Raw genomic sequence first — 13352 nt, forward strand, 5'->3', positions numbered from 1 at the left:
CGATTTTGGAGGCCTTTATCAATAATAACCAGCTACAGATTTGCTTCCCGATGGAGATTTTTGACAAATTACATGTTATTTAGCATCTACACGTTAAGCTGAGTCCAATGAGATCAAGCTCGCCCTCTTGCTACACCGAGATCATGTCCTAGACCTAGGTGTACCATGTAAAATACATGTTACCATTTGCTAGAGTGTCATGCTTGGTGTCATTGGACTCAGCTCAACGTGTAGATGCTAAATAACATGTCATTTGTCACAAATTTATATCGGGAAGCAAATCAATAGCTGCTCATTATTGATTAAGGCCTCCAATTTCGACAGCTAATTACTACCATTAAACATGTTTGAATATGCTCATGTGTGGCACCGTTGCAATCGCCTGGAAGTGTAGATGTTGAAGGACACCTTGTTCGCCCCCTTACGCCACGGGGAAGATATTTACATGCTTCTGATTGACTAATGAATTGATTCAGCTATTCCCCCAGAAGTCTGGGGTCAAAAGGTCAAAAGGAGACGGCACCACGCCGCTTATGAGACAAAAGTTAATGTGTATTTCTCTCATAACTTTTTGTCATTATTAAAGAGAGGCCTGATTTTCAGATATGCAGGTTGGATGGCTACGGTGTAGGTCTGGGAAGAACTTCAGGCCAAAATCTTGCAAGCGAGCCGCTGGGTGCAGGTGCAACGAGATGGAGCACTTGCTGAGTCATTTCCTGTAGGGCTGGAGCCACAGGTTGAAGCGTATGCGTCCTTTGAGACCCCCTTTGATATATAAGAGACCTCAAGTAACAGCTTACTTAAATGTTGTCGACCCAGTCACCTATTTCATCACTTCCTTTAGGGCTTCGGCCTCCTAATTGATCATTGTAGTATAATTGAATGCCCTCTTTCATATATATGATACCTCCAACACTGGGACGTGGCAACAATTCTCCAAATCCATATGGGGGGGGGGGGGGGGGGGGTGATGCTTGTGGACAATAGGGTTGTACACTAGACATAAATAGGAAGCAAACTCAGGAGAAGGAATGACCTCTCACAAATATTTATTTAATAAATTGTTTCAAATAATCCTGCCTCGTTAAATCAATGAGCTTGGTGTTTTGCTTTCAAAAATAGGTTATCGTAGAAGTCTAAACTGTAGTGGTCCGTCGGACCCCAGTTTACGCCAAAAACAACACAATTGACGGCAGCTCCTTTGCCGCGTGGTTTTTAGAACCATGTAAGGATTAGAGGGGGCGGTCGATAGCAACCACCATAGCAACCATGACGGTCAAGTGACTGGATGCAGCCCCGTTGAAAAAAATAGAATACCACCCTACACACTCAGGAGAATAATGATATTTAAATTATTATGACCATGAAGTCTTTATTTGCATGGGTTTACATTTCGTTCTGTGTAGCATCGAAAATTCGGAGAAACACTCCCTGCAATAATCCAAAATCCGATGGAAAAATCTGTTGTCTTTTTGTCAAGGGAACTCAGGGCGACGCTCACTTCCGGGTTGGCCAACATACGTCATCCCTCCAACACTCTATACTGTAATAACACATGTTGAAGTTGAATGATAATGAATGAATTTATTCTTTATTCTGCCTTAGTATTTATTCATTTATTTAGCAGCGATATGCATTGTGTGTGTGTGTGTGTGTGTGTGTGTGTGTGTGTGTGTGTGTGTGTGTGTGTGTGTGTGTGTGTGTGTGTGTGTGTGTGTGCGTGCGTGCGTGCGTGTGCGTGACCGTGTGTGCTTGTGTGTGTGTATAACACGCTATTTTATGTTGAAATGCTACGTAATCCAGTGTTCACGAAAACTTACACTGTCAACGTATGCTTTTGGCGATTGGGTTGGCTCTCAGATATACGTGTTTCTAACAAGATGATATCATTAAAAGTCACATAAAGTAACGGTTTAATAACACAAACGCAGGAAACACGTGAGCTGCTAGTTTAGCGAAAGCAGCGTCCCTAACAACCTGACGTTGTTGAAACATGCGAGCGAGCCGATAAAATCTTCCTAATAACTATAAAACTAAAGATCAGACACAATCACTGTGTCCCCCCCTCCCCTGTCAACAACAGTCTACCTCCCCCCCCCCCCATCAACAATCGTGTCCACAATTTGCCGCGAAACCCGTGAAACCCAAACCCCGAAACCCGCCTCCACAGCGGCACGCGTGGATACTCTAGGTATAACACGCTATTTTACGTTGAAATGCTACGTATCCAGTGTTCATGGAAACGTACACCGTCAACGTTTTTTCTTGGCAACTTGGTAGAAAATCTGGTCCCAGTGGCCGAACGGAAGTAGAATCATAAGAGTGTCATGAGGGGCCTCTACGAATTCTCTTTTTGCATAGGACATTTCCTTTCCTATGGAGATGAAGTGCTTGGAGGAAAGGTAGTTTGAATTCTAAAAATGTTTATAGGAAAGGAGCCTCGATGCTTCCTTTAGCATAGGTTACTCCTGAGCAACCTTTGCGAAAGGAAAGGAGATAGTGGTATCCCATAATCCATTACGGCGGCAATATTTAAAGCAACAGGCCACCGACGAAGTTTACCGACTCTACGCGAGGACGCATGAGATACGCGATAAAGCAGAAGAATAGAAGAGAAGAAAATACAATTGATAATAATGGATACCAATTCCAGAAACATAATTATTTGAATATAAATGAATTCAATTATTGCTGGTTAGTAAGCACATAAAATACACCATAATAAAAGAAAATGCCAACTTCACATTTAAGAAAGACTGGGGGCAGTCAATTTCAACATCAACATAAGTTTAGGTCTCTTTTCTCACATGTGAATTGGAATTCAAGTGGCCTTAAATATTCCCGTTGGCCAAGTCCGACCTAATTGATTCTCACTGTTGGCGATAAACTAATTGAAATCAACGCGAGAAGAATGAATGGATCCAAGAGCGCTTGTATAGTCGATCTTCGGAAAACTGTAGTTTCACAGTAGAGACGCTAGAGGTCGGCAATACCCGCCGTCGCGCAATGACGTCGGTTAGGAAAAGTGGAGTCGAATTCATTTTAAACAGCGCTGTCTTTTCCTATGGTCGAAAGGAGCACCTTTTCATCTCTCCTTGATCCGATGACGTGTTCAACAACAGTGTCGTTCACGAGAACTTTCAGACGTCGCGAAAATTTCCCCCCATCATTTCCAGCGATTTGAATGCACCATAACCGCTCCCGAACGGAGTCGAAGTTGTGACGTCACTGGGCCTCTTAATGGGCCGGTCCCTGAAAGAACCGGGGCGGAGTTCAGAGCAGCGTGGAGCAGGTTGGTTTCTCTAGCGTGCGTTTTTTCTGCTAACGTTGACTAAATAGCAGAGGTTACCGAGTTTAAGATCATAGAAAACATACTAAGACTGAAAGAGATAAGTGTTTATATTAGTGATAAGAATAGATAATATAATGGCAAAGAATGAGCAGTGCCAATCAACTCCTATTTATTACTGCCTACTTTTATAAATAACAACTTATGACAACTCATATGAAGTAAAAAGTAGTGATCAGATAGTGACTTGAGGAAGAGTAAAAAAGTAGTAGTCAAATATTAAATTGTTTATGCTTAACAGACATTAACAACATCAAAAATAGCATGTATCCCTTCAAATAAAAGACACAAAACACATCGAATGTTTAAAAAAGTCAAAAACAGCCACAAGAAATCAAAAGTTTCTTAGAGGAAGTATGTTACATTAAAACTACTCTAACATGTAATTTATTTTAAAACAAAGTTACTGAAGTAAATAACATATAATGTGTGTGTGTGTGTGTGTGTGTGTGTGTGTGGGTGTGTGTGCTGTGTCTGTGTGTGTAAAAGCACGTCCTTCTGTGTGTTGGTTTTGTTCTTTCTACAACCGACACAGAGACACTGAGTTACCCTCCTCATACACCCCAACCCCTGGGAGGAGGTCCTCCTGGGTGAAGGAGGACCAGAAGGTGTGGAGGTGTGTCAGTGTGTCTGAGGACCCTCCTCCACCTGGGGACACTCTGTAGAAGGACAGAGAGCCAGCAGGCCGGTCCAGATACACTCCTACTCTGGTGGAGCCAGCGGGGGGGAGGGCTGTCTCTGTACCGTTGTACCGGGCAGAGTAACGACCATCAGTACAATAAAGAACCCAGGACTTGTTGTTCCCTCCAAGCCTGCTGTCATCACCCCCTCCTCTCCTTGTGATTCCTCTGTATGTCACTCCTATCTCAACCCCTCCTTCCCTCTCTACCTCCCAGTAACAGCGGCCAGTCAGACCCTCTCTACCCAACACCTGGGGATGAGAGTCAAATCTCTCTGGGTGATCCGGATACGACTGGTCCTCTCTAACCAGCGTCACCTTCCTGTTGTCCTCAGACAGAGAGAGTCCTCGGTGGGTCGTGTTGGGGTCCAGTGTGAGTTCACAGGCATCTGAGGGATAACCAGACATGATGAGCTGCTGAACCATTCCCATCCTCATCATCATCATCATCATCATCACTAGTACTGTTCTCTTGCATTATTTATTTTTTTATTAGGGGTCCAAGCCAACAGGTTGGATCCCTATTGTTTTTGTAAGGATTATTATTATTCCGACATGCTAACCCTAAAAGTGTGCCCACAGCCCAAACCGTAAATGGTGCCGACACGCCAATTGCATGACTAGATCCAGGTCCCTGAGTTCTAAGCAGACGACAAAATCCAGACACGCCGGTCCCTAGGTTGCGCTATACCAAGGAATACGCGTTTGGGGCTATAACTCCCACACCGAACCTCCCACATTCAAAACCTTGTACACACAGATTCACTGGAGTCTGCTGCATCTTTTGGCATAGGCCACGCCCATTTGCGTCTATAAAAAATTTCGGCAAAATCGCGAAAACCGCAAAACTGTTTTTTCCCTACACCTCCCACATTTCTTGACCAATCGACACCAAACTTTGCACATGACATCTTCAGACGCACACGCAAAGGAATCGTCGGACAGTTTTTTGATCCGAACTTCGACGACGAAACGGTAGCGTTTTGAGTATTGGTTTATGAGCTAAATTAGACGTGGAAAATCAAAAATCCAAAGAAATCCAAAATTAGACATCGGAACGAGTCCAAATTTTACACACATGTTGGTGCTAACCTTAATGTCGTTCGATAAAAATTCCGGAATTTTTCGCCATTAGGGGGCGCAATAAACGAGGAAATTGTATATCTTCTAATTGGCCCAAGGAATGTTTTTCAAACTATAAGGAAACCATCAAGGGGCAAACCCGAGTCTATATAAAAAATATGGCCAAGAATTATTAATGTGGGCGGGAGTAATTTGGAAGAGGAAAATTGTCTTTGGAAAATTTCGCCAACAGGGCGGCGCCAAAAAACGACGACATTGTATATCTCCTATTTGGCCAATGGAATGTTCTGAAAACGTTGCGCCTGGGCGTCCATTTCCGCTTCCGTGCGGTGACAGGTGAGCTGCAGGTCACGGCTGCATCTCTCTCGCATGTTGCCCATCCAGTACTAATTTTAGTTATTGTTTTGTAAAGGCTCTTGCTTGCCGTAGGCTGGGTCACGTTGCGCCTGAGCGTCCATTTCCGTTTCCGTGCGGTGACAGGCTCTTGCTTGCCGTAGGCTGGGTCACGTTGCGCCTGGGCGTCCATTTCCGCTTCCGTGCGGTGACAGGCTCTTGCTTGCCGGAGGCTGGGTCACGTAGCTCCTGTGCGTCTATTTCCGCTTCTGTGCAGTGATGGGGCTCACTTGGATGTTGCTGCTGGCTGCGCGCTGCTCATCGATACATAGCCGATGCCGCCTACTGAACTGTCGCTTTTGGATAGCGTCCCGTTCCCTGCTCCACGCCACGTTGGCCGGGACTGCCCGATTGGGTGGCCGACAGTAGCGGCGCAGCGGCGGCCAATCCACCTATAAAAACCACTGTTGCTTTGCTTGCACGTTATTACCGCCTTGCCAGGGCCAGCTCGGACCCGATCGCTTTGCCGTTCATTCGGCTAGCGATAGTTTGTTCCTTGTCCTGTTGTGTCGCTATCTCTTTTGTTTAGTTGGTGCCACTACATTTTAAAGTGTGTATGTTATGTTATGCAAGAGTTGTTGCTGATTTCTCCTTGTGTTTACTTATGTGTTTAATTATAGTTTTTGTTTAATTAATTTCTCTTATTATTTTGTTTCCATTATGTTTTCTAACTGGTTGCTCTGCGATCCCCCTCGATTCAGGTGCTGAGCCTACGGTGGTGGACTGGTGTCCTGGTCACGGTGTCCCTTTTGTATTGTGTTTGCATTTGGTTTATTTTTCATTTGTTTTACGTGTGGTGTTCCTGGGACCCCCTTTCCTTTGGATGCAGGTGTTCACAGTAGGTCTCAGCACTGATTGGATCTCAGCACCCAATTTCCCTCCTTAGTGAGTAATTCTCTAGTTTTAAGAACAGACATTTTGTATAAATAAAAGTATTTTTGTATGATCGAACTGCCGTCTCTGCCTCATTGCATAACGGACCTCAGTGCCTTTCCTTCATTTGTGCTAGTCCACTTAAAATAAATCTCTGGTGTAATTCCCAGGGTGGCGTTGTCTGGCAATAATTAATGCTACCGATACTGCCTTAAGAAAAGGGGCATCACTCCATAGCTCGTGCTGCCACACAAGCACACTGTTATTCTTAAAGGGGACATATTATAGCACCAGGTCGTCAAGCCGTTTTGAAAATGTGAAGCTTCTGGAAATCACACGTGATCGTGTCCACCGAGATGTGTGCTGGTTAGATCAGTCTAACGGCCTATCCAGTGGACTGTAGTGCCGCGTTTCCACTGCAGGGTGCGGAACGGATCGGATCGCAAAGGTGCGGTAGGGAGGGGGCGGTATAGCCCAGCTCAGTTCCGAGGTCGCGTTTCCACTGCCGACAGTACCCTTGGTGGTAGGCCGGATGTCGATCGCCGCGGCAGCTACGTAAACAACGTCTTCCTCCCCAAGAATGCAGACGAACGTCTCCACCTCCTTGTTCGCCCAAGCAAGCTTTTTACGCGACGTGTTAATTGTAATGAATAATACCTCGAGGCTACTGTTTGTTTGTTTTTATCCCCGCGTCACCCGGAAGTGATGATTCTGTCGACCAATCAACGGAGGGGGGGTGTAGCTAGAATTTCACGGGACCCTTTCAGGCGTCTGGTCTCGTTTTGGGTACCGCAACGGAGGAGTCCCGAGAATGGGGCCGGTACGGGTACGGCAAAGTCCGGGTCACGCCCACTTTTGGCGGTGGAAACGCGACCCGACCCGCACCTTTGCGATCCGATCCGTTCCGCACCCTGCAGTGGAAACGCGCCATAGCAAACGTTGCTCATCTATCTATCATACATCTAGGTGGACACGCCCACCTCTGATGTCAGAAGAGGTCGATTTTAAAGACGGCTTGTAAGGCTAATCACACTCAAACCTGGTGGTAAAATATGTCCCCTTTAAGTTTTCTTTATTGCCTTTGCCTATTTTTCTGTGCAGTTAACTGCTCCTGCATACTTTCAGCTACAGAAACCAATCCAACTATCAAAACGTCCAGCTCTTTAACGAAATGATGGTTATCTCTCGGCGTTTTTCAACTCTTTCAACTTTGTGTGCAACTATTGCATTTTTTCATTAATTTTTACAATGCAAGTCAAAGAGCAGACACTTCAAGTGCTGCTGCTGCAGCGAGGAGAAGTGATTGTTGCCGTTTTTTGGACTCCCGGGTTGTATACCACGAAGCTCGCTGAACATACCCAGGCTTTCTTGGGAAAACCTGGCTCTGTCTCGCAATCAGAGTTAAATGGTACCACGAAGCTCACTTTAGATTCAATTAGTTGAACCAGGTTTTCCACTATAGGTTCAGTGCGTTCACGTGAAAGGGGCGTTTTTGCGTCATTTTTCTCACCTTTACGATAGATCAAGCTGTCTTTATGAGTATAAGTGAAAAGATTCTGCATATTGTCTAATAACTATGCCAAATGCAGAATTGTTCGCCATTAATCCAAATAGAATAAGGATGATTTAAAAATGCATAAGCAACGTCCACCCTGCCTTATTCTATCATTTAGGGAATTCACTTTAAATACACCCTATTTAGAGGTTGGGTACGCGATTTGCGAAACGCCAGCAGATTTTGAAAATACACAACTCAAATGGTCCTACCCCCTCTCCTTCAACGCTGACTCTGACTCCACCCATTCCAAGTACCTGGACGCGCAATCATGCACGAGCGCGAACAGAGATGCGCGAGAGCGAGCCAGGCTAGTGTAGGTTTTCGTTTAACCCTGCGTTCACACCAAAAGATGCATTTGCTGCCCGAACGCGTTGACGCCTGAGTTTTGCGGCGCGTCAAATCAAGTTTTGCGGCGCGTCAAAAGTTGAAATATTTCAACTCGAGCAGCATTTGACGCGCCGCAAAATACGTGAACGCGCCCTTCGCCCGTGCCCGGCAGCGGGCACGGGCACGGGCATGCCGCGCCGCAAATCAGATTTTGACGCGCCGCAAATCAAGTTTTGCTGCCCGTTTTCTCGGCAGCAAATGCTGCGGCAGCAAAGCAGCAACGCGTCTCTACATTCACTTTGAATGGGATCACGACGCACGTCAACTTTTTGCATCTTTTGGTGTGAACGCAGGGTAACAACATGGCACTACATTCAGCTGTAAGTTGCACCCAGTACCGCGGGAAGTAGGGGTGCTGCTACACCCCCTGTCCGAGGCCCTGTCTTATCACAGAAAACGATCATTTCTAAAAACTCCGGCCAAAGTGGAGATTTCTGAAAACGCCGGTTATGTGTTGTCGTGTCAACGGGGAGAAACGGGATTTTAGGTTCTGAAGCGTCACATTATGAACCAGGAAATGCTTAACGTCATGTGAGCTGTACCGTATTGGTCCGAATATAAACACAAACCCCATTGTAAGACGACCTATATTTGGAAAAAAGATTTGAAGACCAGATCTTGATTTCATGAATAAATAAATTGTATTAATTGAAATAATATACGAAAATAAAAAGGCATAGAATAAAACACTGCATTGCCACTAAACAGTAGTGCAAATAGGCCGTACTGATGTGTACACCAAAGACTTCCTGACACTCCTCTGCCCCGCTGTGTTCGCTCTGGCTGTGGTCGCTCCGAACTGTTTCGGCCCGTGGCAAAGCGAGTCATCCTCGCTGCTGTCCAAGGCATGTTGAGACGCAGCATTTATTTAATGCTCAGATGACCTAGTGCTGAAAAAAGGTTATATGAAAAAGTGTGAGGGTAGCGGTGGTGCACTAAACTTGTTCTGTGAGCAGCTGGATGTGAACCATGGTGTGAACGATCGATTTTCAACTGTGCGCACATGCACTGGTGTAATTGAGCTGCGCTGCTATATATCTTTTTTATCAATGTGACGAGTTGCGAGTTTAGTGCAGGCCGGGTTTTTTTTTCCAGCACCCCCTGCTGAGAATACGTTCTCGCGGCTATGGTTGCACCAGATGTTATAAACATTAAACGGTCACATAAATCATTACTATTTTTAGAAAATGTATGTTTGTTTCATATAATTGTATTGGAAGTCCTGGTTTTCACTAGGGTTGCCGCGGTGTGGACATTTTCACACCGAGTAATACACTCGTCTCAACACCGGTATTACCGAGTATAAACGGTATAAACTTTAAAACTAGGTCAACCGCCACACAAGCATCGGTTTTTAGACCCTTCTCGTCCTTCAGTTGCCGCCAACGTTCGAAAGCAGTGCCTAGGATTATTCTTGATTTCAGTTTTTCTCTTTCAGCGTTTTTATTATCAATTACTCTCTGAAAAAGAGTTTTCCTTCTCTTTGCTGTCTGTGGTGGTGGTGGTGGTGGGGATGGTGGCGTCTTGTCTGCCATGGAAATTGTCTTCTACTGCTAGGTCCAAATGTGGATTAACTAGTTCCAGTAGCTACCGCAGGATAACAACAAACAGGAGCTTGCTCTGGGTCACGAGTACTGCACGAAGGGGTCGCGCGCGGGGCGCGGGGGAGGGGGGGAGGGGGAGTGCAGTACGACCGTTTGATTGACGTACTTACTGTCCAATGCAACTCGGTGGCAATGGAAATGATTGGCTGGAGTTTTTCGAGCCCTGCCCGTTCCACAGATGATTGACAAGTTTAATTTTCATGTCAGTACTTCTGACTCAGTGGCTGTAAGCGGGTTATGATAAGGATTTCAAGTAATTTTGCAAAAATGGCCAAAAAAGCGAATTCCGTACTCAACCTTTAAGAAATGTATCGCATGTTTTCGATCGCTGAGAGGTAGCGGCTGTAGCGTAGTGGATTAGTATAAGACCCGAACGCCAGCGACCACAGGGTTCAAATTCGCCGGTCTATCATCATGCATTTTACCCCCATAGATGTGGTGCCAGCACGGCCTTGAAAATATGGGTTCAAGTTCGAAATAAGCACAAAAATATAATTCCATAAGCTTTAGTGAATAATTATTCCATATGCATGAGAATTAGGACTTTTTAAGCTTCACATAAATTCGCGTCAAATTGAGCTTAAACTCTGGCGGGGGGTAGCTCGACGGCAGTCCGGCTGAGAAAGGGATTGCACTCCCGGAGCTGAGCTGCCGCCGAGATCCCCCCGCCGGAGCTGCTCGTCCGCTGGTCCACAAATTCTTAGCTATGCTCTGATGGGAGGGGAGGAGGTAGTGGGAGGTAATATTCTAGTGTGCCCCCTTCCTACGTAGGAGGGGACGCCGAAACGGACTCGCTCGTTTGGTAACTGTAGGCGGGGTACTTTCAGAAATGCATATCTCACTCAAAAAATCATGTACAGACTTTTTTCAAAGTTTGTATTTGTGTGGGAGCACCAGAGACCCAAAACAACACCCCAAATCCCAGGAAAACTGTTGTTTTCATAATATGTCCCCTTTTAAGTTCCATGTCGGCGTGTTTTCAGTTGGTCTCATTGATTTATGCTTAGGTTAGAGCACGGAGGACGTGCCGGTGTTCCGCCAATTTCTGCTCCCTTGTCAGATTTTGCTACCGTAGTGCGACTCGATAGCGGAGTCTATCAAATCATGCTACCCATCAGAAAATGCTACCTTAAGTCACGAGCGTGCCGTAAGGCGCATTTGATCTGTAGAACAATTGCCTCTATCAAATAATGCTCCCACTGCAGAATCACGTTATTTTACACCACTACTCACCCTATGTACACTGTTTGAATATGGGGAGCATATTTTGATGCTTGTTTATAACGTCTTTATTTAAGATAGCAGGAGTACCGTATGTGAATAGACCTATCACCTATATCAAATAATGCTCCCACTGCAGAATCACATTATTTTAAACCACTACTCACCCTATGTACACTGTAAGAATATGGGGAGCATATTTTGATGCTTGTTTATAACGTCTTTATTTAAGATAGCAGGAGTACCGTAGCCTATGTGGATAGACCAATCGCCTCTATCAAATAATGCTTCCATTGCAGAATCACGTTATTTTACACTCACCCTATGTACACTGTTGATAACGTTGAAGATTTCAGCGATACAGTATGTGCAATGTACGTAAGGTAAAAAAAAAAAAACACAAAAAAAACATCAATAATCAATTAAACTAAATAAATAACTTCAACAAGAAAAGTGTAGCAAAGTATTGTTAAAACTTGTAAATATATGTGAATGGGATTCTGTGTGTGTATATATGCAATAGATAATAATTATTCAAAAGATCCAATAATAAAAACCACCAAAAGATCTCAAAGCTTTATTTTATTTTAAGGCATTTCTTGCAAATATATACAGCCTTATTTTCATGGGCATATTGGGCAGTCGGTAAAACAAATAAAACAATTAAAAGAGCATTACAATGAGATACATTGTATGGTATTATGCAAACACATTTTTGAGTCAATTAATAATACAAAGCACATATTTTACGTTATACTTTACCTTTTCAATCATGCACTCATCTGCATTTTCTTCGGCAAAGGAGCACACACAGAAGTCCTCTGCATTCCCTAGAAACAATGGTTTTCATAAGCTTTAAAAACTCCAATCATTCTGTGAGTAAATAAATCATGGTTCACAACAAATGTATAATTTGTGAATAAAAAAGACAATACATTTCAAAAAAGTATTCACAGACATTGTATACTTAAATATGTGTCACAAATACCTCCCTATTGTTTATGCTATATAGTCACTTAAAGCATTATGTTTTCTGTAGCACTGAACAAATGACTAAATTAAAAGTTTGATAAATAGTTATGTTTAACAATGTAAAAAGTAACCTTGCTTTATAGTACATTACCCACACAGACTAATAACCTTATGTGACTGAGGTGAGGGAATTTGTATGGATTTTGAACATGAACCTATTTTGATGGCACTGCTCTCGTGCAGTGTTTGATGCCACTGACCTTTACACTGAAGCAGTGAAGTAGCAACATGCAACCGTGCCTGATGAACAGCCCGTGGAGATGTCTCGACATCACTGATGTCTCCGTACCGGAAATAATCATCTGCAAACTGCAAAATTGCATTTTAGATGGCAACAGTTAATTAATAAGTAAGTTACTTATAAATGGCTGTACAATTAGTATATTAGTAACATTGTTTGTACCGTCCATGTTGCTCCCTTGTCTCCGAAGTCTGTAATCCTCAAGAAATTCCTAATTTTTGTTTCAAAAGAAGGAAGGAAAAAACACAGGGAGCGTATAGCAGACCAATTCTCTTAACATGAAAAAGATTCAACATTTCTGGTGTGAAATCGCATAGGTCTTCATCAAATCAGACCAATCTGTATGTTTTTAAAGTTGGAACTTTATCACAGGCACTGTTACCTCCAGTTTCGTAGGAGTTTACAAGCATGATGACCTTCGTTTCCCATTGGATCCATGACCACAAGTACCTTGTCTGACATGTTGACAATCTAAAGAGGTTAAGTGCATTCATGTTATTCTCTCATCAGATTACGACATTTACATTGATTTAGCAGATTCTAATAACTAAATTACTATGAGCTCTGCTGCATCAGAGGTCAATTTAAATATCTGTATGCATGATTGCAACACGTAGGGAGGGACGCCGAGTTACGGGCTGGCTAACAGCGTTAGAACGAGTCCAGTAGGTGTAGCCCGCAACAATGATCATGAAATAATTGTGTTTGATGTGAATAATATTGCACTGTTAATTAAGCAAAGAAAGGTAACCAAACCACTAAAATCCATTGAGCCCCAACATTTACAGGGCAAATCCATATTTCTTCCCCTGGAAACTTCATCGGAGGAATGGGTTTAATACCAAGTTATTGACTGTTAGTTATTGTTATTGATAATCAATAATGCTAGATTGTTACAGATTGGGACGCAGCACACGACAATGAATGTGAAA

Source organism: Gadus morhua, chromosome 7, assembly GCF_902167405.1.
Source record: "Gadus morhua chromosome 7, gadMor3.0, whole genome shotgun sequence".
Taxonomy (NCBI): Eukaryota; Metazoa; Chordata; class Actinopteri; order Gadiformes; family Gadidae; genus Gadus; species Gadus morhua.